Here is a 23,581-nt window from a genome sequence, read left to right as displayed (position 1 = left end):
CTGACCAGGACTCTTCCTAACAGAGTTCCTCGGCAACCACGCCCCGGCCCTGAGAGCCAAGCACGGATACCGGGTCCTCTTCTGGGATTCTAGGCAGTGCTTCTCGCTTAGGCGCCAGGTCCGCGATCGCGCCTCCGACCGTCGCGCGCCTCTCCACTGGCCAGCGTTGCTATGGCAGCGCCGCAGGGGGGGGATGCTGAGGCTGAGGCTCGCAGTAGCCCCTTTGTGAGGCGCGGGAGAGATGTGCACCCCACATCTCTTTGCTTGAGTCCTGGTCCGCAAGATGGGTGCTTGTTCGTGTGCCCCACCCCACCCCCACGCCCGAGGCCGGGTGCGGCAACTCCGCCCGCCAGCCGCTCCTGCATTAAAATTTCATGGGCGCTGCAGTAAACGCGAAGACGACGCCGGTTGCGCTGGGGGGCCGTAGGGAGGGAGGCTGCGGACCAGAGCGGGGAGGAGTTTGCGAGGGGAGGCGCTTGGGAGGACTCCCCCAGTTCTGTTAAGAGCTGGGCACAAAGAGCCCTTTGCACTCCAGCCGCAGGAGCGAGGAGGAGCCGAGGTAAGCCGGGGTCGCCATTCTCACTCCCCGCCGTGCGCACCTGATCCTCGGGAGGGCAACGGGGTGGGGGTGGGGTGTCCCACAGTCCCAGGGCAATGGTGGCCCGCGCTGAGTGGGTGACGGGGCTCCAAACCCGCAATGACCAGATGTGAGGGTCCAGTGGATGGACCATGGGGATGGAAACACAGAGGATGCTCAGGGTCTGGTAGTCACGGTCTGAGGGGGAACAAAGACCCTTCCCTTCCCCCACAGCTAGATGCACATGGGCGTGGGGACTCCGGTACAACACCAACCCACAAGGTTAGCAGGTAACTCTCTGGGATAGGGACTGCGCCCAGGCATGGAGGGTGGGGTAGCGGGTGGTTTCTCTGACTCCCTTCCTCCACACGCCCAGCCCTTACCATTCCTCCACTTATGGGCCTTATCCCAGACCTGGGGCGTCCAGCGCAGCCTCAAACCCAGGGCATCTCTGCACTCTCATCGCGACGTCGCTCTGGATGCTGTTTGCATATCCTTGGGGAGTCACTGCTTTGGCACAACAGTCCTGCGAGGTGGTAAGAACCCATTTTAAAGACGAGAAAAAGGAGGTCCAGAGAGGTTTAGCGGCCTGTCCAAGGTCACTCAGCCAAAGATTTTTGAGTTTGACACGACGGACTCTGAAGCCCACATGGCATCTCTAAAACGGTGTGGGGGTGACCCTAGAACTCACTAGCTCGGTTTCTCAACCCTCCTGGGCTCTGAGACACTACTCTCTGCAGAAGCTGGGGGTTTGAGAGGGAAAGGTCTAGACCTCTTTCATCTAGGACGCGAACGAGATTATTTCTTGGACAGAGGGATTCCGGGGACCCCTGCCTCCCCACTCTCGTCCCAGTCTCCCGAGCACAGGCCTCCAGGCGTCGGGGATCGCTGGCGCTCACACCCCACTGCGGAGAGGAGTCGCGCCAGGAAAACGCCCCCACCTGCTGCAGGGAGGGGCTAAGGGATCGAGGGCAGAGAGAGAACTTGCTGGAAGCTGGAAGCCGGTTTGTTTTTCTCGGCGCCAGCGTTGCGCTGAGCTGGGCGCAGCCTTGCTGCCTCCCCAGAGCGCTCTTTCCAGGAGGCGTCTCCGGGTGTGGAGTGCGACGGGCAAGGATGAGTAACCCCACACTCCCGGGGCTCCCCTCAAGTGAGCCAATGTCCCGCCACGTGGCCCCGCGCTGCGTCAGCACATCTAGGGCGGGGCTGCACATCTGGAGGTGCTCAGAATCGCTCCTGATCCTGGAGCGGGGATTGGGGGTGGAATGGGGGTTGGGGGGAGGGTGTCCCCTGGGCCAGAGAACTGCCCCCAACCCCAGCTTCAGAAGCGGGGCAAATGGGTTCCTGGCGCTACCCCATCTGCTCCATGCTGTGAGAAAACACTGAACTCACCCTACCCTATTGAAAGAATTCTGGGTTAACAACTTTAACTTCTGCACACCCTAAATCTGTCTTTTTATATCCTTTGCGGTTGAGAATGGGTCTGAGGTCTGCCCTACGCTGACCTTGCAGAAAATTTAGCCTACCATCTTCTCACCCCATAACGGTGTGTGTGTGTGTGTGTGTGTGTGTGTGTGTGTGTGTGTGTGTTGGTGTACATTTGACATTTTCAGCGTCCCAAAGAGCTTTTCCAGTCGGTTGAAGACAATCTCTTTTAACATCCATAGAAAAATGAGTGTTGGTCAGGCATGGTCCTTGCAGTCTCAGGGTTTGGTGGTGTGAGGCAGGAGGATGGCAAGATTGAGAATAGCCTAGGCTACCAAAGTGCGTTTTAAGGCAGTCAGGGCTGTATAGTGAGGCCCTGTGTAAGAAACAAAAAGAGAGAGGGAGAAAGAGGGCAGAAGGGATGAATATAGGGAAGGAGGGAGACCATGCAAAAGCTAGGCTGGCTGCTCACCCCTGTCATCTTGAGATGACATCAACACTTGGGAAGCTGAGACAGGAGTTTTTTGTTGTTTTGTTTTGTTTTGTTTTGTTTTTTGGTAGGATCTTACTATGTTTCCAGGATGGCCTGGAACTCACAGAGTTCTGCATCTGCCTTCTAAGCACTGGGATTAAAAGAATGCTTATAATCACCCACTGTACCTGGGTAAGGATTATACATTTAAGGCCAACCTGGGCTACATCATGGCACTCTACCTCAATTTTTAAAATTTATAATTTTGGTACATTTCCCCCCCTTGAAATCCACCTTCCTAAATTTAATAAGAGCAAGAATTGTGCAGCTTTGGAAAAGACAGAAATAAGAGAAAACTAAATTTTCACAAAGCGCTAGGCTCACTGTGGTGGTAGGGCTTCACGGGAGACTTCCCTCCTGCTGCCTCCTCCGCCCCCCGCCCCATCAACCTATTCTGTGGTAGATTGCTTTCCCCTGGCCCAGCCCACACCAAAACCTCCTCAAATTTACTCATTGGAGTTGTGGTAGAGAGAGAGAGGGCTGAGAGCATAGGTCTCTGTGTCAATCCTACCTGCCATATCAAAGTCAGGCTCTTTCCAGCCTCAGTTTCTTCAGCTGTAGAGTGGGGCCATGTTCTTGGGGGTGGAGGGCTGTTGGCTGTGAACCAGGGTCAGCCACCTTATTGAGGGCAGACCCTGTAACACACTTGCTGGGCCAGCTCACTCGTGTGGTACCTGTCTTAGTCTGGCTGTGTGCCTCTGGACAGTGCTACCCTTCTGGGTGACCTTCTGCTGTTGGGACAGTACGCCTCTGGGGCACCCGGCCTTTTGTGCAGGTTCAATGGGCCGGTGAATAGCTTGCGGCTCAGGCCTCTGTTCCCAGGGGACCCTCACCCCCGCTTTTGAGGCCTGGCTCATTTGTCCCTCTGAGAAACAATAGTCAGGGTTCTGAGGCACCAGCTGGCTGAGGGTGACATCTGTCTCTCATTCTTTTCTGCACTGATGGGGCAGGTGTCCCCTCTTCCTCTTGGTGCCAGGTGGCCCCTCTGGAGGAGCCAAGGGGAATGAGAGTTTTGACCATGTGTCCCTGAGGCATAGGAGACAATAAAAACAAACCCCAGCTTATCCCGGTGTAAGGAAGATAAATTGTGCAAAGCTGGGAGCTGGGTGGAGGAGTTCACAGTCATCCTAGCAAGTTCTAGGCCAGTCTGGGCTACACGGGATCCTTTCTCTCTCTCTCTCTCTCTCTCTCTCTCTCTCTCTCTCTCTCTCTCTCTCTCCCTCTAAGAGGGAAAAAAGAAAAAAAAAAACCTTGCACTTAGATATCAATGGGGCGAGAAAATAGAGACAAAGGTCACATCCATCAATTTAGACCGTAGTCAGGTTTCAAACCTGGATCTAACCTGTTCCTCTGAGTGACACGCTGCCACCTGTCCCTTAAAGTGCCACCTGTCCCTTAAAAGGGACTTAACGAGTCGTTTGGGGGCTATGAATGCAGCTGCAGTAAGCTGACCCTGACGCACGTTAAATGTTCGGATGTCTGCAGCGTCTGTGGGTCTTTCTCATCCCCCTTCTGTATCCAGAGCCCCAGTTTCCTCTATAGAATGGGGACCACAACCCAGATGGTTTTAGCTGGCTTCCCTTCTCCTGCCTTTTGCTTTTCTCTGGCCCCAATGTGTCCTCTTCTGTGCTCTGTCTCCTGCCCGAGTGCTCAAGTGCCCTGCCGATCTTGACACTTGCATTCCTGGGGGTTCTGGAGCTCTGAGCACCAGAGCCTCCTGAAACAGTTTGTGCCAGCGGCTCTTGTCTGCCTCCGAGACGTGAGCAGAGATTTTATCCCCAGGTCGGGCAGAAAGAGCAACTCCAGGGACCTCAAGAGGAGCCCTCCGCCATCTCCCTGGCAGCTCTTCACTGTTACAAGAATGGAATCATGTGATTTCTTGGGCGGTGTGAGTGTGCTGTATAGTCAACCACCACACCACCTAGTCGATGGTATGAGTGTTGATGGCCTGTCCTGTCACCTCACGTAACACTCATAGTGAAAACAATGCCACACTCATTCCATGGACAGGGGACTGAGGCTCAGCTCAGCACTTGGGAGACTGAGAAAGGACCACCTCAAGTTTGAGGGGAGTCTGAGTTAGAGGCCAGCTTGGGCTACACAGTAGGACCCTGTCTCAAAAAAGAAAGACAAATCCAAGGTGCAAAGTCATGATGGGTTTCTCTGGGCTCCGTGCCTGTGCCCTTCTCAGGGCTCTCTGAGGAGCTCTGTTGTGGTGATGCCAAGGTTTGGCTGGTCCTGGATACCCACCTTTCATTCCTGTCTTTCTCTCTGTGATAGCTGGAATTCCGTCTGTTCTCATCACACGGACATGGCTGATCTGTCTCAGTGGTACCTGGGGGCAAAGCAGGGAGCCGGGCGGTGGAGGCCAACATTGTTACCAAGTTGGCTCTGTCTCAACACAGGGACTGAGCCTTCTGAGCCTCAAGGTAGGAGAGATCTATGTCTCATGGGTGTTAGTCTTTTGCCCAAGTTTCCAAAGGGGCTCCTGGTCTTGGCTTTTGGGGGGTGGGGCAGAGCCACCAGCCAGGTCCACAGTCCTCACAGCTTCTGACCATGAGCTTCCTAGCTCTGGTCTTTTCATCATGCATACATATTTTTTGTAGAAAACAATCCCCACAGATGTGTGATTAGCTTGTTTTTTAAATTAGGGTACAAAATAATGTGCTTGGCACAGGTAGAGTGTTCACCGAGCATTCAGAAAGCCTGGGGTTTTAAGCCCCAGCACAACAGGAGCCGGATGTGGTACCTCCAGCCTGCAATCCCAGAAGTTCAAAGTTAACCCTGGCTACATTGTGAGCTTGAAGCCAGCCCAGGCTATTTGAGGCTCTGTCTCAAAACAAGCAAGCAATAGACAAACAGTAAGAAGTCAAAAACCAGGGGCTAGAGGGATGGCTCAGTGATTCAGAGCACCGGCTGCTTTTGCAGAGGATCTGGGTTTGATTTGTAGCACCCAGATGGTGGCTTGCCACTGTCTCTAACTTCATTTTCAGGAGATCTGACCCTCCCTCCCTCTTCTGACCTTCTTAGACACTGAACACACAGGGTACACAGACATACATGCAGGCAAAACACTCATACTCATAAACGTGTTTAAAAGTTTAAAAACAACCCAAAAGCAAAAGAAATGCCTGAGTGTCTCTTGCCTATGGGTCCCCTCCTAGGCTCAGCCTTCAGATGGCCAGTGGCTGTGACCCCGCTGTAGATCAGGAGTGTGCCCCTTGGTCCTGCTCTTTCTCAGTAACCCAGCCCTTTCTTGTACAGCTTAAACACAGTGCCACACTCCTGTTTCAAGGGTACAGCCCAGAGATTTTGATTACAGTCACCAGGCCCTGCAGTTCTGTTTAATGACATTGTTGCATGTCAATTGCTCCCATGAGATTGCCCAAGCCTGGGAATCCATTCCTATTCCACACCAAGCCAAGGTGACCCATAAGATACTTTGTATTACTCCTCATTGTCCTTTTCTGGACATTTTGTATAAACTTTGGCCACACCCACTACTCATCTTCTTAGGGGAGAGAGAGAGAGAGAGAGAGAGAGAGAGAGAGAGAGAGAGAGAGAATAGCAATCTCACCATTCAATCCAGGCTGGCCTTGAACTCATGACCCTCCTGTCTCAACCTCCCTAAAGCTGGGATTCCAGAAGTGCACCACCACACCCAGTTCTGGGTCTGGCTTTTCTTAGCACGGCCTGTGTGGTTTGTCCAGGGTCTGTCAATCACCAGATCCTTTTTACAGCCCAGTTGATGCCACTGTGTGGTGGTACATCTCATCTGTTCCTTTGGGATTTTAATTTGACCCATATTTCCTACCTGGGGTGTGTCTCCATCAGGGTTGTATGATGGCTGAGTATAAACGCAGCCTGTGTTTCTGCTGAGGGGCTGCACTGGCTGGTTTTGTGTGTCACCTTGACACAAGCTGGAGTTGTCACAGAGAAAGGAGACTCTGTTGAGGAAATGCCTCCATGAGATCCAGCTGTAAGGCATTTTCTCAATTAGTGATCAATGGGGGAGGTCCTAGCCCATTGTGGGTGGAGCCATCCCTGGGCTGGTGGTACTGAGTTCTATAAGAAAGCAAGCTGAGCTGAGCTGAGCCCGGCAGTGGTGGTGCACGCTTTTAATCCCAGCACTTGGGAGGCAGAGGTAGGCGGATCTCTGAGTTCCACCAGCCAGGTCTACAGAGTGAGTTCCAGGACAGCCAGGCAGGGCTAAACAGAGAAACCCTGTCTTGAAAAACCAAAAAAACAAAAAACAAAACAAAACAAAAAAAAAACAGGCTGAGCAAGCCATGAAGAGCAAGCCAGTAAGCAGCACCCCTCCATGGCCTCTGCATCAGCTCCTGCCTCCAGGTTTCTGCCCTGTGTGAGTTCCTGTCCTGACTTCCTTTGGTGATGAACAGCAATGTGGAAGTGTAAGCTGAATAAACCCTTTCCTCCCCAACTTGCTTCTTGGTCATGATGTTTTATGTAGGAATAGAAACCCTGTCTAAGACACGGGCCTGGGTTTCTGGATTCAAGTCACCAATTAATTGGCTAAGTTTCCAGAATAACGGCTCAGAGTCACAGGTGATGTGCCTGTGGGGTTGGAGAGCCACAGCCTCACCCTAGTTTTTATTGCTCCCAAACCCACAGCTTTCTCTCTACACTATGAGACTGAATCAGCCTGACTCTGGAACTAGGGTTCCCTGGAAACCTCCACTGTCCTCACAATGACCAGGATTCAGTGCACGCTGTGACGGGGTCACTGTGGGTTTGTTCACAGAGTTCCTGCTGGTTCCCAGGTGGTGGAAGAGTGGAGAGATTTGGGAAAGGTCACGACTAGCCTGCAAAGCAGCCTTGCAGATAAGTATCATTTCACCAGCCTGCCTGCTCTCTGCTGGTGCGTGTGAGAAAGGGTCAGCTCTGGAATCCCCAACGGGAGGGAGGATGGCCGTCCTGTGACTCTGGCTCTTGAAGATGTCATTTGTAAGCTTGAACAGGCTCCTGGGTCTTGCAGACACAGGGGGACCTCCTCAGGGTTCCTCCACTCAGGATCCTCCAGGATCCTGGGACAGTAGGCTCTAAGAGCAGCTATGAGATGTCTCACCTTCCTTGGCTCGGGGTTTGGAGGACAGATGTAGCATGACTGTCAGGAAAGAGCAAACCTGAGTCCTGGTGTGGAATGCAGGCACTCCCTTCTCTCTTCCACCACCCTGGTGACTTGCAGTGGTCCACACAAGCTCTGCACACTTTGGCCACCTGTTTTTTTGTTGTGGGAGTCACAGGAAGGAGGGGACTGAGGTGGGCAGAGGGCTGCTTTCATTTCTCAACCATGCCTTGAATGGCCACTATAGTTCCCTTGTGGGACAGGGCAGGGATCAGAGAGAGGCACAGGCTTCCAGCAGCCGGGACAGTTCTAAGCTTAGAGTTCTAGATCCCCCTCTGTCAGCACTGCTCACCCTGTTGTCCCCTATCTGCCCAGTTTACTTTGAGTTTTTCTGGGTCACACAAGAACCCACAATGCTCTAGGTGACAGAGGAGGAGGAGGAGGAGGCAAATGGCTCCTGAGCCAAGGCAGGGCTTGTGCAAGGTCATCTCCTGGGGTGCATCTTGTGTGTGTGTGTGTGTGGGGGGGGGTAGCTCTTCTGTCTTCCAGAGTCATCCAGTGATGTCTGTGTGGAGGAGGAGCTAGGAGCTAGGCCTTCCATGATGTCGATGATGTAATGATGTCAGGTAAGGGTGAGAAGTATGCTTCCTTTTAGGAGGGTGGTTGGTCCTCTGTCTCATATTCCCTCCCATGACCAGAGCCCTTCTGTCTCTGAGGAGCCCTGGGGGGTGGGGTGGGAGGGGACCTGAAGCAGAAGGTTTGCTGTGCATGGCGTCAGTAAGGGAGTATAAGAACAATCTGAACCCCCTCCAGTGGAGGCTCTCAGGGGAAGGGGTCGTCATCTCACACAGATATGAACCTGATCTTTAAGGTGGTACTGCTGGGTGTCCAGGGGTGAACGCCAGAGAGATGGCCCACCCTCTGTGATCTTCAAGTACGACAATGCATCACTACAGCTCAGCAAGCGGGTGAGCTCTCGGTCCTGTGGGGTGCCGTGTCTGTGTGTGGGGTGGGGGTGTGTGTACACAGGGTCTCAGCTGAAGCCACTGGGGACTCCTCCTGAGTCCACTCCACCCCTTCTCGGACGCTGGCCTCTTGCGGTCACTCTGGGCCACCTGACATTGGCTTTGTGCTGATCTTTTGAGTGAACCCCGCCTCTTGGTTCCTTTACCACTTCCTGTCTAAATTTATTCTGACAGATTTGTGTCCCAAGCTGTGCTTCCTGCCCCATGTGTATGTTTGTATGTTGGGAGCCCAGGACATAGACTAAGGGCATCTGGGGCGCCCTCACCTTCTTTCCTTGTGCCTCTCCCAGACAGCTCTGCACATCTCCAGACCCTGATCTGTCTTGGAGCCCTGGAGATCCCTTGGATTCTGACCTCCTGGAACTGGGGAGCAACCTGTCTCCCTGAAGACCCTATCCTTCCCAGTACCTGAGATGGACCCTCCACCCCCCGAAGAAGAGCCATTCCTGGAAGATGTACTACTTAGGAGTCACCCTGTCTTTCATGGACAGCTCCAGGGGGTTGGGGGGAGGCTGCAGCTTAGAATGGGGGGGGGCACCGGAGGCCTCTTTTCATCCCATGTGGACTGGAATCCTCCAGTCTCTGGAAATGGGGTGGAGCTAGGCCCCCTCCTGGCCACAGGGTGGTGTCTCAAAGGACCTGTGGGTAGGGCAGGGACTCTATAGGCTCAGAGGAGGAGCTGATGGGGAGGAGTCCAATGTCTGTCTTTGTCTGTTTTTCTTTCTTTCTTTCTTTTTTCCGTTTCCATTCCTTTTCTTTTTTTGTCTGTTTGCTGCTTGAGTGATGAGTCTGTTTGGGTGTTTCCTGGGGTGAGGCTTAGCTCCCTGCTGGTTGTGGGAAGAGGACAGCCAGCCAGTCCTGGTCTGGGAGGAGCCTGGCTAGCCCCTGTGCTATTCAGCACAGGAAGGAACCTTGGAAAGAGAAAGGGGGCAGTCTAAGATAAGGAGACCTAGTAGGGAGGTTCACAGGCAGAACCATAGCCCCAGCTTCCTCTAGTCACTGGAGAATGGGCTGCACCCAGTCAGTTACAAAGGCTTTGCCCAGGACATGGGAGTGCCCAGCCTGTACCCCAATCCATATTGCATAGCTGCAGAGGGACAGAGGCTGGCACATACTCCCTCCTCAGGGCCCAGTGCCCAGTATAACCTGTCCGTTCTTCGCCTCTTGTCATAGCCCTGGAGGAGGGTCTACAACCAGCAACGGAGCACTGTATGGCCTTCCTTGGGACAGTCTAGAAACAGGAATCCCTTGACTGGGGTAGGGGTGGGGCAGTTGCTTATTCTGCGTCCTGGCCTGTGGTGCTCAGCCCCAGAGACTCACACCACAGGACTTGAGGCTGGCAAAACAAGACCAAGGTGCCAGCGGTAGCTTATGTCTTCACGGGGTCTTTCTCTGTGTCCAGAGTGAGTGAGCGAGGCTCCAGGGATTTGTCCATGACAGCCTTGCCATTTCAGGACCCAGGCTTACGAATGACCTCATCTGAGCTCGGTGGTCTTGTCTCTCTGTGCCTTCACAGAGGGCCTAGAGATTCAGCCTGTGCCTCTCGGGGGAGGGGGGGACTCTGACAGGGTGGTCTCACAGACATGAGCAGCTAGTCTCCCCTTCAGAGTTCCTCACATAGGAAGGAACAGACAAACATAAGATGGGTACAGGGTTGCTGGCATTGTGCCAGTTGTCTTAGGGACATACACGGTGGCTGCAGCCAGTACAGAGCCAGCTCAGGTCTCAGGGTACCCTCTACAAGCCCCCTTGTCTCTACCAGCTTTGATTTCCACATGTCATGTGGACCATATGCTCTCTTGGTGGCCTAGGCAGCTCTCAGGCAGACCTGTGCCTGACTCAGTGCTGGGCACTCAGCAGATGCACCATACAGTTCTGTTCAGTGGGAGTGTAGGGAGTTTAGGTGAGGGTTCATCTGGGTTGGATACAGTCTGATCCAGAGGCATTTCTGGCTGGGCCACTCAGGTCTGCCTTGCTGACCAGTCTGGAGCAGTGGCCACCTTTGGTTTCTGTTGTAGCTTACCATGTTTTCCAGAAGGAGATGAACCTTGTTTCCTGCTAGACCATGGATCCCACCATGGTTCTTTTATTTGTGTAGCCATCTTGGGAAATACAGGTGCTATGCAACCACACCTCAGACATTTACAACTTTGTAGTCATCAGAGAGAAGCTGTGTCCAGGAAGAATTAGACAATAGGCAGTCAAGAGAGGCCAGCTCTGGCACGAGGGAGGAAGTGACTTCCTAGTCAGGCTGACCCCCACTGGGACGTTGGAGGATGAGAAAGGTATGGCTTGACTGAGTGCTTTTGGAAAGAAATTAAAGCAAAATTCAAATAGGTCAAATACAGGGTAGGACTTTTCAGAGCCTCAAAGTGCTAATGGGCACCTCAGACACTCAGGCTGGGACGGAAGGATGAGATATTATCTGTCTTTGCTGGCTACAGAATTATTTTCTTACCAAACATATAGAATGCTGGGAGACAGCATTAGGCTTTAGAAGTGCGCTCAGGTGTCCTATTGTCGCCTGGGAGGAAAGAGAAGCTGGAGGGGTGGGGCTTAGGGGAGTCCAAACTTTGCTTTAGGACTCAGGCTAGGTTCCTTGCAGTTCTTTCTTTGTAGAGGAGGCCAGTGGTGGGAGCAGCCAGAGACCCGGGAGTTGGTGATGGAAGAGATGTTCATTTTCAAGGGCAGCAGCTCTGGGGGGTTGGGGTTGGTAGTGAGATGCTGGTGTGTGTGTGTGTGTGTGTGTGCTGGTGCGCACACGCACAAGCATATGAGGAGATCCTTCTGGGAAGAGGCTGGCCACAACCAGGCAGGGGGTTTGCACTGAGGACAAGCTGGGTACATTTTTAGCAGATCTGAAGTGTCTGTGGAGCTCCAAGACCCACAGCCTAGAAACGGAAGCTCTGGGCTTCCAGTATGGGGTTCCTACGGTGGGTGTTGATGGGATATAGAGGCAGACCCCCTGCCCAGGTCAGGCCCCATGCCCACGCTGGTGGGGACAGGAGGCCTGTGGTGGGGAGGCAGAGGGCCGGAGGGGGGTTGAAAGGGGAAGGCTGCATGGTGTGATTAACCTACTAACCAACCCAGGGCTCGGCCAGGACGCTGTGGCACGCGACGAGATGCCTGGCCTTCTGTCAACCGACTAATCCACTAACCTGGCCCGAGCATGTCCTACTAACCCCGCAGCAGCCAAACCCTACTAACTCTGCAGGCCAGGGGCCTTCCCAGAGGCTGGGACGCGGACAAGGCTCAGGAAGGCCCTGCCTGGGGGCTGGGATCTATGTGCAGACCCATCCTGCGGGACAGGGTATGCTAAGAGACTCACCAACTCTGCCGCTCCCTGCTGGCGGAACGGGACCCTTCTACTTCCCTTGATGCCCGTGGTGAGGTGACCGAGGTGTTGCCGCATGGCAGGGACTTCAAAATGGAATAAGACACGCTGAGGGCGGGCCTCGGGGGACTCGGTGGTACGCCCATTCTCTGATCTCGGGTGTTCTGCACACAGACCCTTCTACCTGGGGCAGACATGTGCTTTGAGTCCTTTAACGTCTCTTCCCTTTCTCCCCTCTTGCCAGCTTTCTCTCCCATAGGCAGCTCTTTTGATTACTAATTGTCTAACCCCGGGGCACCCCACTCTGCACCCTGCTGCCCCTTAACTAACGGCCACCCCGCTGCCTTCTTCTCTCTAGTGGCTCCTGTGTGTGTCTGCTGATGCTGTGCTACTAACCCGGCCCTACTAACTGGTTTCTCTTCTTACTAACCCAGCCCTGCCGAGCTCTGGGCTTCCTGGGGGCTGGTCCCTCCTTTTGGCAAGCAGATGTCCCCAGGCTGTCCAGGCCAGATCTGAGGCAGGGGACAGCCGTATTTAGTGACGCCCAGAGGAGGAGGAGGAGGAGGCTGTCCTGTGGACGTGGGACGCTGGGCTCCGAGCATGACCTCTCTCCTCTGTGCACAAGTCTGGTTGCCACCAGGAGTGGATGGGACCAGGGGACCTCGTGGGAACCATTGTGGTGCCCGTGGCTCTAGAATTGGCAATTCTGGGCCCTACCTAGCTGGGGCCCTCTGTGATTTAGGGCAGGGAGAGAGGGGTAGGAACATCAGGGGCTGGCCATCTTGTACAGGAGCTCAAAGTGTGTGTCTGAACCCAAAGCCCTACCTGGGAGCTATAAACATGTTTCCTAAGCAGGAAACATGTGAGGGGCCATTTCCCTGAAACACCACAGCGCAGAGAAGCCCGAGGAGAGAGGGCATCAGGAAGTTTGTAAGAGGGCCTTTCTCTCAGCCTGAGAAGAGATGGCCGATGACCAGTAAGAAGGTTCTCCAAATAGGCGGTCAACTAGCCAGGCCTTTCCCACTGAGAGAGGCGGAAATCTCAAACTGGAAGTCTATTTGGGATCATTTTTCACACAGGAAGTAGGTGTGAGGATATTTTTTTCCCTCAGGAAGTGTTTAGAAACACTCTCTCCACACTTAGAGAGGACAGGCTGCCAGTTGTCCTGATGCACAGTCGGGAAGCGTCTCTACGGGCCCTTAGGGCTTATGGGAGGGGCAAATGGGTGCCAGGAAGTGAATCTTAGAAGCCCACAGGCGGATGGGAAGTCACCCCAGCTCCTTGTTCGGTTTATATCCATGCCCCTGCCCCAGCCAGCCTCCCCCAGAGCCCGCCAGCTGCTAAGCCAGGGCCACACCTGGGGGTGATTTCATGCCTCACCTCCAGTAGGCTCATGGCCTCTCTGGGCTAACCTCTGGCTCTTTTGCACTAACTCTAGCTCTCCCCCAGCTAATCCCTGCCTTTCCCTGGCTGCCCCAGGGGCTGACCACTAGCAGCCAGCCCCGCCCACCCGCGGGGCTCCAGGCTCCTTTAAACCAACCACCCTTTCCTCTGGACTAATGTTTGCCTTTCTGGTCTGTTCCTTCCGGCAGAAATGAATGGCTGTGGATTTCTCTCTGACTAACAGGTCTCATACTCCTCTCCCTGTTACCACTAACGGCTTGGATGATGGCGGCGTGGCTGGCGAGGGATGGGCGGAGGTGCTGAGCTTGGTTGCTATGGGGAGGATGTAGCTAGTGAGAGTAGACACGTGACCGGTCTGGGTCAGAACTTCCAAATGTCAATCAAAGTGCTAACCGGGCTGGGGTGTGGCTCAGCCCAGAAGAAAGGATACTGTCTACTGAGCATTTTGGTGGGACCAGACTTACAGCTAACCTTCCATGGGTGTGGCCACTGGCTCCATCCAATATAGCCTTACAATCTACATTGGCCGTTAGCTCCTGTAAACTACAGCGTCAGTTCTTGCAAGCAGTTCTTAGCTCATATAGGAGCCTAAGACACCTGTCTGGTGGGCCCAATTTGTTACCTATGGACTCATTGAGCACAAGGTCATGGCCTCCCTTGAGTCTTTGTTTAGGAGACTTACGGAGTTTTGGCCCTATGACAACGTCAAACTCCAGATAGAAATACATTCTCCATCGCTTACACCCTAGAGTAAAATAGTTCGACCTTTACCTTCAAGTCTTCTAAGGCAGATCTTTTACACAGGGTAGGTGTGCAGAGGGCAGGGAGTGTGGCTGGCAGGGAGTTAGGAACCCTTAAGGCAAGGGGAAGTCCTCTGGAAGCAGCGGCAGAAAGCCATGAGGCCATAGGACCCTTGTGGAGCTGAGGGTGACACCAGATTGAAGTGGGCAAGAGAAGAGAGCATGTTTCACAGAGTGATCTGGAAGCCAGAGCTTAGAAGGCTGGAGGTTCAAGGACAGGCTGCCTGATCTGTTGGTGCTGTGAGAACTGCTTACCCACGGGCTTAGGACTGACTGTAGAGATGCCAGAGAGTCTACGGAGGGACCTGAGCCACGGAGGAAATGGAGAGACCCCGTAGGAACGTGGGTTTACCTCCAGGTACGGCTTGTACGTACTCGCTGCTGCCCTCTCATGGCCAATCTTCCACATTTCACCAACAATGCCCTGAGAAAGGCTGCACAGGGGACTTTGCTCCGGAAACTGAGCAGAAGCCTGATCACAAAAGGCCTGACAGCGTCCCAGTTTGGGACAGTAGCTGGTCCCTGGTGGCTGTAATTATGTGTGGTGGGCCCTGGATACTGAAGGGGGCAGGGATCAGGAGAGCTAAGACGAGGTAGGCAGGGAGGGCTCGCTGAAGGGGGATCATGCCAGCTAAACCTTGACAGGCAGGGAGGGCATGGCTGGAACAAGTCACGCTCGATTTAGGGTTAGAGAGCAACCAAACAAGAGTCTGGAAGATTCATGGGGAGGTGTATAAAGTGAGAAGCTCAATATGTGACAAGCCCCAGGCCTCATTGGCTGTAAAAGACAGACTTCATTCCTTGGGATACCAGATATAGTCTGTAATTGTAACCCCAGCAGTTGCACAATAGAGACAGATCTCTGGGGTCTGCCTGCCTGCCAGTCAGCCAGTCTAGCTAGCATCATATGATCTGAGAGAGAAGGTGGCAGGCAGGGCCAGAGTTCTCAGGCTGCCTTGGTCGAGTCAGCCCAGGTGGGGCAGGGAGGAGCTTGCCTTGTGCGCTGGCCACATTATAGAAACCACCAGAACTTCTGGTAGCTGGGAAGACACTTCGGTCCATCTGGAGAGGAGCGGGGGTTCATAGTGTGCCACCCTTCACTGGGGATCGTGAGAAATCCCCGGAAAGTAAGGGACTGAGGGGACAACGAGGAACTTGAAACTTAACACAGGCCCCGGTGGTGTGCACCTCCTCCAGAAGATCTGGAGATAGGTGGTGTTGGCAGTGATGGTGGTGATGGTGTGTGTGTGTGTGTGTGTGTGTGCATGAGAGAGTGAGAGAGACGGTAGAGAAAAGAGAGGCTATAACTCGAGAAAACGGAGTCCCTGAGGCTCGTTCTAATCGCCTGCATCTGGGCTGCCCCTGCCCCCTAATTCCATTCAACTTTAGGCTTGTTTGAGCAGGACACTGTGCGAGCGGGACTGGCCTCTTGTCTGAAGAGCTCATAGCCTGCTTGGAGGGAGGAGCCTCGGTGGCTCCTCCCCGAGGGTGGGGCTGGAGACAGCGAGGAAAGCCTGGTCCTGTCCACTCTGGAATCTGTCTAGGGAACCCATTGTTTTATAACCATCTCAGCAAAGTTGTCTGTTCCATGTTGTTCCTGCTGGGAGAGACTGAGCGTGGGGCCCTAGAAACCTGATGTAGATTAAAAGATGTAGATACTTCCATGGGTCCAGCCACAATTACGGGCTCTTTTGGTTTTCATGCTTGTAGCTGCCTCTGTGTAAGATGCCATTTCAATATTAAAACCGACACACACTGGAGAGTGACTGGTTTATAAGGGAGAGGGTTGTCATGGGGGGAGGATCAATCAGTGGGATTTCTGTTGCTGGGCGAGCTGAGTTGCTGGTGAGCCAAGATTGGGGCAAGATGGCTCAGCTGGCAAAAAGGCTCACTGCAAGTCTGATGGCAAGCGGGCAAGTCTGATGGCATGTTTGATCCCTAAAACCCACAGAAGGGAGAATAGCTCATGAAAGGCTGACCTCTGACCTCTCCACGTGTGCATCCTGGGGTGTAGCCCCCTTCTCCAGTGCAGAAAATAGAGCTTCTAAAAGTTATGATGGCAAGGGGACATCTCAGTGAGTAAAGTGCTTGCCATTCAAGCATGAGGACCTGAGCTCAGATCCCAGCAGTGAGTCACGTAAAAAGTTAGATATGGTATGTGTTTGCCATCCCAGCACATTGGAGGTAGAGGTAGGCAGACTGCTGGAGGGCACTAACCAGCCAGCCTGGCCCAGCTAAGCTTCAGCTGTCAAGAGTCCCTGTCTCGAGCCAGGCATGGTGGCACACGCCTTTAATCCCAGCACTTGGGAGGTAGAGGCAGGCAGATTTCTGAGTTCGAGGCCAGCCTGGTCTACAGAGTGAGTTCCAGGACAGCCAGGGATACACAGAGAAACCCTGTCTCATAAAAAAAAAAAAAAAAAAAAAAAAAAAAAAAAAAAAAAAAAGAGTCCCCGTCTCAAAACGTGGATCACCCATCTCTCTTTGGGAACATAGGTGTGTCTTTGAGATCTTTTTTTCAGAACAAGGTTCTAGGCAACCAGAGTGAATCGTCTGCTTGGGTGTTTTGAGAAGTTTGGAATCAGGGTTTGGGTAGAGTCAACCCAGGAACCAGTTCGAGTCTGGGCATGTCCAGTTCCGTGCCGTGTCTGAAGGAGAGCTGGCTCTCTTTGAGCTGCCATCTGCTCCGAATGATGGGGACCACGGTGTAAGTCAGTGTGGGAGATGTGAAGATTTGCTAGGGTTCTTGCTAAGGTGAGCTGAGCTCTTACCATGCCCCACCAGACGGTGGAGCGGAGGCTCAGGCACTGTGGGGCAGGATGGACCATGAAGCAGGGCTTCCTGGAAGAGGCCAAGAGGAAACAGCTGCCACAGGAATTTAGGGTGGTTCCTTTGAGATCTGTCATGCAGTCCTGGGGAGATGGGCAACAACATGAGACCAGGCAAGGGGGCAACAGCAGAGGTCCAACTGGGCCCTCTTCCCCCTGGTGTACGAGACCCTCAGCTCAACACTGAAGACAATCTGCTTGGCCAATCCACCCGTAGTCATGACTTGTTTCTCACTGTGACAAATTGCCCGTCAGAGAGCACATGGAGGCAGAAACTTGTCTGACTAAGATGGTTCAGGCTGTCATTAGTTGGCTACTTGGGCAGAATATCATGGCGGCTGGCGTGTGTGTTCACCTCAGAGTAGACGGGAAACAGAGCAGGATGATAACAGAAAGAGGCAAGGTTGGGCACAGTCCTGGGTCATCCACCTCCCCACCAGGCAGGGAAGTTTCAGGCCCCTAGTTGGGTGTTCACACCACAGGCTCAGTTTACACCACAAGTCTAGCTCATGCCATGAGTCTGTTTTACACTGTGAGTCCAGTTCATACCGTGAGTTCACACAAGTAGTTTAGTTTCATACCACGAGTCCAATCCACACCACAAGTCCTGTTTCATGCCACGAGTCCAGTTTCACACCACGGGTCCAGTTCACTGCACAAGTCCAGTTCACACCATGAGTCCCGTTCATGTTTCAAGCCCAGTTCATGCAGCAGGTCTGGTTCACACCATGAATTCTCACCACGGGTCCAGTTTCACACCACAAACCCAGTTCACACCATGAGCCCAGTTCACAGCACAAGTCTGGTTCACACTGTGAGTTCAGTCCACGCTATGAGTTCACACCATGATTGCACACCACGAGTCCAGTTTACACTGCAAGTCTGGCTCATGCTGCAAGTCCAGTTCACACCAGGAGTCTAGTTCACACCATGATTTCACACCACAAGTCCATTTTCACACCATGAGCCCAGTTTTAAACCATGAGTTCACACCCCGAGTCCAGTGAATCGTGGGTCTCTCAGGTGAGAGCCCCCACAGACACACCCAGTGCCGCAGCAGCTCTCAAATCTAGTCAGGTGGGATCCCTCACTCTGGGTCTCTGATTAAAGGTTTGTCAAGGAGATACAGTGTAGTCACCTGGGAAGGGATTGTGTAGATCAGGCTGGCCTGTGGCCGAGCGAGTCTGGGGGATCTGTCGGACTCCATTAACTAATGTGGCAAGGCCCAGCCTCAAGGCGGCTGTGTTGCTCCTTGTGTTTGGAGCCTGAACTGAGAGAGTAGAGACAGGATAGAGCATACATTGGCTGTGGGTCATGTGACCAGCTCCTCCTTCCCAGCAATAATGAGGGGCTTTATTTAACCTTAGGAGGAACAATGCATGCGCATGTGCGTGTGTGTGTGTGTGTGTGTGTGTGTGTGTGTGTGTGTGTGTGTGTGTGTGTGTGTTACTGTTGTTTTCAAGTTTTTTCCCCCGTCTGGAGATAAACAGAATAAAGCTAAGAAAGATATTCGGGTCCCCTTCCTACCGGCTACTTCCACATGCCCGGGACTCAATGGACCACTCATAGATCCCACACGATGTGGCTGACACTGTCCTATGTTAACCAGGGTGCTGGGCTCACACTACAGAGGTGACACCTGTGTGGGGCTCACAGTCCGGTGCCGGGTGCTTTAAATGAGATAGAGATGAGAAACTGACTTGGGACATGGGTAATAAAAGGGTCCCACAGAGAGATATAAAGCCACGCTCTTGAAAGTCACTATTTTCCGAAGTGGAGCAGGAAATCTGTAGGTCTCTTCCTTGGGTGGCCTGTTGGGGAGTCGCTACGTGCTGGCTGCAGTTCACAGGAGTGGCCAGCAGATGGCAGCATCACACAAATCCTCTGCCCCCTCTCTACTGGGCTGGGACTGAACCCTCTGCCTACCTCTGGGGCTGCTCTTATGGGGGCAGCGGTGGGTTCCAGGGTTTCAGGAATTTGAGTGGGGTCTGGCATGGGTGGGTGGGGGCAAGGAGCTGTAGCAAGTGCATCTGAGGACGGAAACTCTGGAAGCGTTTGAGAGACGCAGAGCCGGCAACTGCCCTCCCCAAGCCCCAGCCTCAGGTTTTCCCTCTGCAAAACGCGCACGCAGCGTTTCTAGGTTCCATGCTACCACGCTGCTCTTGGCAAGGGTCATTTTATTTTAATAACATTGTCCCCCCAAACCTCCTCTGCTGATGGTCAAAGTCTCCCCCAAGATCCCACTGATGCTGGGGCCGTGCCTATAGTCAAGACTCTCCCTGGTTCACCTCCAGGCTGATGGCCGTCCCCCGATGAGTAGACAAGTGGTCACTGCTAAGCTCTTGGCTAGCGCTTGCTGGATGCCAGGCTCGGGTTCAGTGGCAGGAACATCCTGACTGAAGAGCATACTGTTATGGGATCTTCCCTGGCCCTATTGCCTATGGTGTGTGTAGGGGTGGGGTAAGGAGAGGAGTAGTGCTGCTGATATTCAGAGAAGGCAAGATACTTACACAGAGAGACATGGCAGGAGAATTGAGAAGCTGCTTCAAGATGGCTTCCATACACTTGGGGGTGAATGCACGCCAAGTGCAGAGTCTGTCTTCTCATTGACTCTGAGGCTGCACTAGAATGTTATACATACCACCATCACCATCACCATCACCACCATCACCATTACCAAACCAGACCCGTGGCCACAGACGATGATTCTGGCTGCCCTGCCGCTCCTCTCTCCTGTATTCCTTCTTTGGGGAAGGTGCTTTGCCCTGGGACCCATCAAAGTTGGTTATTTGGGTCTTTGATTTCAGTCTCTCGCCCTGTGCCCCGTGCTGCCACCCCATAGTCATAGGCCAGGTCCCCACAGCATAGCAAAAAAAGGATACAGAGCCCTACTCAAGATCGCCAGAGACCTGCCGGATGCTTGCCCTGGGTTTAGGTTCTGGGTCACCCTGGACAAGCCATTCCACCTGCCTGAGCCTCTGTGCCCAGGTAAAAGTGGCATGACCGTAGCGTGTCCTCCCCTGGTGTGGGCAACTGGAGAGTCCTGCACACAGGAAAAGCCCAGGCATGGGGCAGGGGGTGCATCTCAAACTGTGGGAATGAGTCTCTCATTTATGAAAACAAAGCCTTGTCTCTCTCAGAGGGCGAGGGTCATAGGGTGTCTGTAATTCACCAGACAGGTAATGGCCAGGCCTACTTCATCCCCATTGTGGTTTCTTTTGGACCTGGGCAGATTTTTCTTGGAAGCAGAACCAAGCAGGGTGGTGTGGTGTGAGGGCCTGAGGGTCAGACAGGCACACTGGCAAGCCATCCCAGGTTGTCTGTCTCTGAGCCTGTCTGTCTGTTATCTGTGAAGCCACAGTTACTTGGCCTGTGGGTGGCCTAGTCCCTACTGGTTCCTGTCAGCAGATGGACAGACCCTCCTGTGTAAAGGACACAACCTAGGAGCAAACTCACCTGCCTGGGGTTGTGGCGGGAGTGGGGGTGGGGAGAACAGATGCACTCTTGAGGACCAGAAAACAGACCCAGCTTCCTTGACTTTGGTCTTTGTGTAAGAGGATTCTTCTTGGGAAGGCTCTTCCCCACTGAGATCTTGGAATCTAAGGAATGTACTGGCAGCAGCAGGCCCAGGACATCAAGCCTTGGACATGCAGGATGGCTGGGCTTTTTCCCAGCATCACCGGCTGCTTGACTCGTTCCAGAGTCACCTTCTAGCTCAGGGGTCAAGTCTCAAGCACTTCAAAACTTTCCCAGGTTCTCGGGCCTTTGTGGTCTCTCACTCACACTCCAGTCTCTGATTTCACTCTCCAACCCCCAACCCCAAACCAGCTTTCTGGGGCCAGTTCTGTGCTAGGTGAGCCATCCCACCTAGCCACCCATCAACCAAGGTGTTGAGAAAACTGCCGGAGACTCTTAGTAAGATGGAGGGTCTAGCCTGGGCTCAGGCGCTGTGCCACCTGCACAAGCCACTTAAATTGGCTGAGACTCTGAGTCCCATGCGTAAAACGGTGTGATAGAGACATCTGCCCAAAACTTACATAAAATGTGAGATAGTCTTAGGATATTCTGGTCACTCATTTGTATGCTTCTCAGGTGTGAATTTTGTGGAGGACAATGTTAACATCACAGAGTTGGACCCGCCTGCCTCTCCCTCATCTCCCCTTTCCCCCATGTCTTTTTAAATTTTTTAAATTTCATTTTTTATGTGCTGCACTGGCTGGTTTTGTGTGTCAACTTGACTCAGGCTGGAGTTATCACGAAGAAAGGAGCTTCGGTTGAGGGAATGCCTCCATGAGATCCAGCTGTAAGGCATTTTTCTCAATTAGTGATCAAGGGGGAAGGGCCCACTGTGGGTGGAGCCATCCCTGGGCTGGTTGTCTTGGGTTCTATAAGAGAGCAAGCTGAGCAAGCCAGGGGAAGCAAGCCAGTAAAGAACATCCCTCCATGGCCTCGGCATCAGCTCCTGCTTCCTGACCCAATTGAGTTCCAGTCCTGACTTCCTTTGGTGATGAACAGCAATGTGGAAATGTAAGCTGAATAAACCCTTTCCTCCCCAACTTGTTTCTTGGTCATGATGTTTGTGCAGGAACAGAAACCCCGACTAAGACATGTGCATTAGTGTTTTGCCTGCATGTATGTCTGTGTGAGGGTGTCAGTTCTTGGAGTTATAGACAGTTATGAACTACCATGTGGGTGCTTGGAATCAAACCTGGGTCCTCAGAAAGAGCAGTCAGTGCCCTTAACCACTGAGCCATCTCTCCATCTCTTCATCTCTTGGCAGACAGGGTTTTGCTATACAGTCCAGGCTGACCTTGACCTAATGATGTCCTCCGTCAGTCTCTTGAGCGCCTGACTTTTTACATGGAGCTGTGAACAAAAATCTACTCACCTCAGGTAGGACATCAATGACAGGCCAAAGAGCCTACTGCGTGCAAGTCCAGCTTAGGGGACCAGTGAGTGTATCGGGGTCACTTATAGGTGTGTAGCCGACTCGAAGGAATTGTATCGCTGAAAACCCAGCGTGGTATCAGGTAGCTCATGAAAGCAACCTTCCAGAGTCCCACAGGCTGCAGCAGGGTGTGGCAGAACCTCCCCTGCTTCCCAAGCAACTGTTTCCGTTTCTCTAACCCTGGGGAGGGGCCTTGGGAAGCTGGTAGACCCAGAGCTTCCTGGGGCTTGCGGGTTTGTTTACCTTTAGAGTCCCAAGGAGTTTCATTCTGAGCCTCTCTCAGGTAGGGAACTTCTGTGCAAGCCCAGAGTCCAAAGAAATGCCCCTGCCCCTGAGTTCATCCCTTTGAGGTATTCGGTTACAGCAGTGAAAAAAAGTCACTAATACTCCCCTCCAGAAACTTGTCCCTGGGACTCACACAGTGTGGGGAGCGGGCAAGGCTCCGCCTCCTTAGAGAAAGAACACTTGGGGCTTAGGTGTTCTGCCCCACTGTGATGGGGGGCGGGGGAGGGGCAGGCTGCTCTGTGTCCCTGGCTGCCGTGCTGGAAGCCCATGCACAGCAGAGGTACATTGCAGGAATAAATATGGTTTTAGGCAGGGATATGGGACACGGGATTTATCCCTTATAGCTTATGGGACACGGGATTTATCCCTTAGCTCCAGGTCCCCGTGGAGAGGCCCCACACGGGACATCAGATCTCACCGCACTTCCGTGTTCCCAGGAAACATCTCCCCCACCCCATCCCCAGGCATTAGCTGCTCATTAATACACAGTGCTGCAAGAGTCATCTGTAATCAGATGCTAACGGAGTTTTCTGTGGGAGTGGGCGGGCCAGGTCACGGACGAAAGCCGAGCCAGCTGATGGTTATGATCGATCGATAACCTATTTATTTCCCAGAGTTTCTATTAACCTCTGCGAGCCGATCGTGGTTTCAATTTGGAAGGCTGGGGCCCGCTTTGCTGACTGGACGAGTCTGATTGAAAGCCGGCCCCTGACGTGACCCCAAGGGCGAAATCCAATTAAAATGATTTTCACTTGTAGATTAATATTTTTAGCATGTTCTACATCCTGGGATTTATCATCCCTGGCAGTAAGTAATGTCTTGTGACAGGAGCAGGTGGATTGGCACTGACATCAATAGTGGTACTGATTTGTACACTCGCCAGGACCTGGGACAGCTTTGGGGTGATGGCAGCCACGGTGGTTTCTAGAGAGAGGGCACCTCTCTAGTCTGCCTATCTGCCCATCCTTTTCTGGGAGGTGGCTGGGTTTGGCTGTTGCCTGAGTAAGCCATTCTTGGGACTCTGAGCTCCTGAAGGGTCGGTGTGATGTCATGTGTACTCTGTAATCTGCTTATGTTTTGTGGTGTCCTTCCCTGGAGATGCACCCCACTGTGAGGGCAGGGGCTGACATATTGTTGGAGTATGGGCTGTTGATAGGAACAGAAGCAGAGGTCACTCCAAGCTGGGCCAATGAAAGCTTTGTGGGTCTGCTGGTTGGGTGAAGAAAGATCTACTCAAGCTAGGCCAATCAGTGACTTCACGGGGAAGTTGTAACTCAAAGCCAAAGCAGGAAGGGGTGGATCCAACTGGGCCAGTTCAGAGGACTAGGTGAGCTCCTCTCTGT

The 23,581-nt window shown here is 53.2% G+C and overlaps 2 long non-coding RNA genes across 4 annotated transcripts; one reads left to right on the top strand and one right to left on the bottom strand.

Moving 5' to 3' along the window:
- Positions 1-219: 219 nt before the first annotated feature.
- Positions 220-15,940, top strand: Miat (myocardial infarction associated transcript (non-protein coding)). 2 transcript variants are annotated; one of them, NR_003718.2, is made up of 7 exons: positions 220-559; positions 812-859; positions 990-1,113; positions 4,812-4,960; positions 7,294-8,243; positions 8,489-8,585; positions 8,933-15,940. It is a non-coding gene; the product is annotated as a myocardial infarction associated transcript (non-protein coding) (long non-coding RNA). The 2 variants fall into 2 exon arrangements; NR_033657.1 differs by having other exon boundaries at positions 812-867; positions 954-1,113.
- A 3,225-nt stretch (positions 15,941-19,165) lies between these two features.
- On the bottom strand, positions 19,166-22,405 carry 1700028D13Rik (RIKEN cDNA 1700028D13 gene). 2 transcript variants are annotated; one of them, NR_045377.1, is made up of 4 exons: positions 22,197-22,405; positions 21,714-21,871; positions 19,516-19,628; positions 19,166-19,401 (listed from the first exon to the last, which is right to left on the bottom strand). It is a non-coding gene; the product is annotated as an RIKEN cDNA 1700028D13 gene (long non-coding RNA). The 2 variants fall into 2 exon arrangements; NR_045378.1 differs by lacking the exon at positions 21,714-21,871.
- Positions 22,406-23,581: the final 1,176 nt, after the last annotated feature.

Source organism: Mus musculus, chromosome 5 (genome assembly GCF_000001635.26).
Source record: "Mus musculus strain C57BL/6J chromosome 5, GRCm38.p6 C57BL/6J".
Classification (NCBI taxonomy): Eukaryota; Metazoa; Chordata; class Mammalia; order Rodentia; family Muridae; genus Mus; species Mus musculus.
The sequence above is the reverse complement of the archived record's forward strand: the minus strand, read 5'-3'. Positions and strand labels throughout refer to the sequence as shown.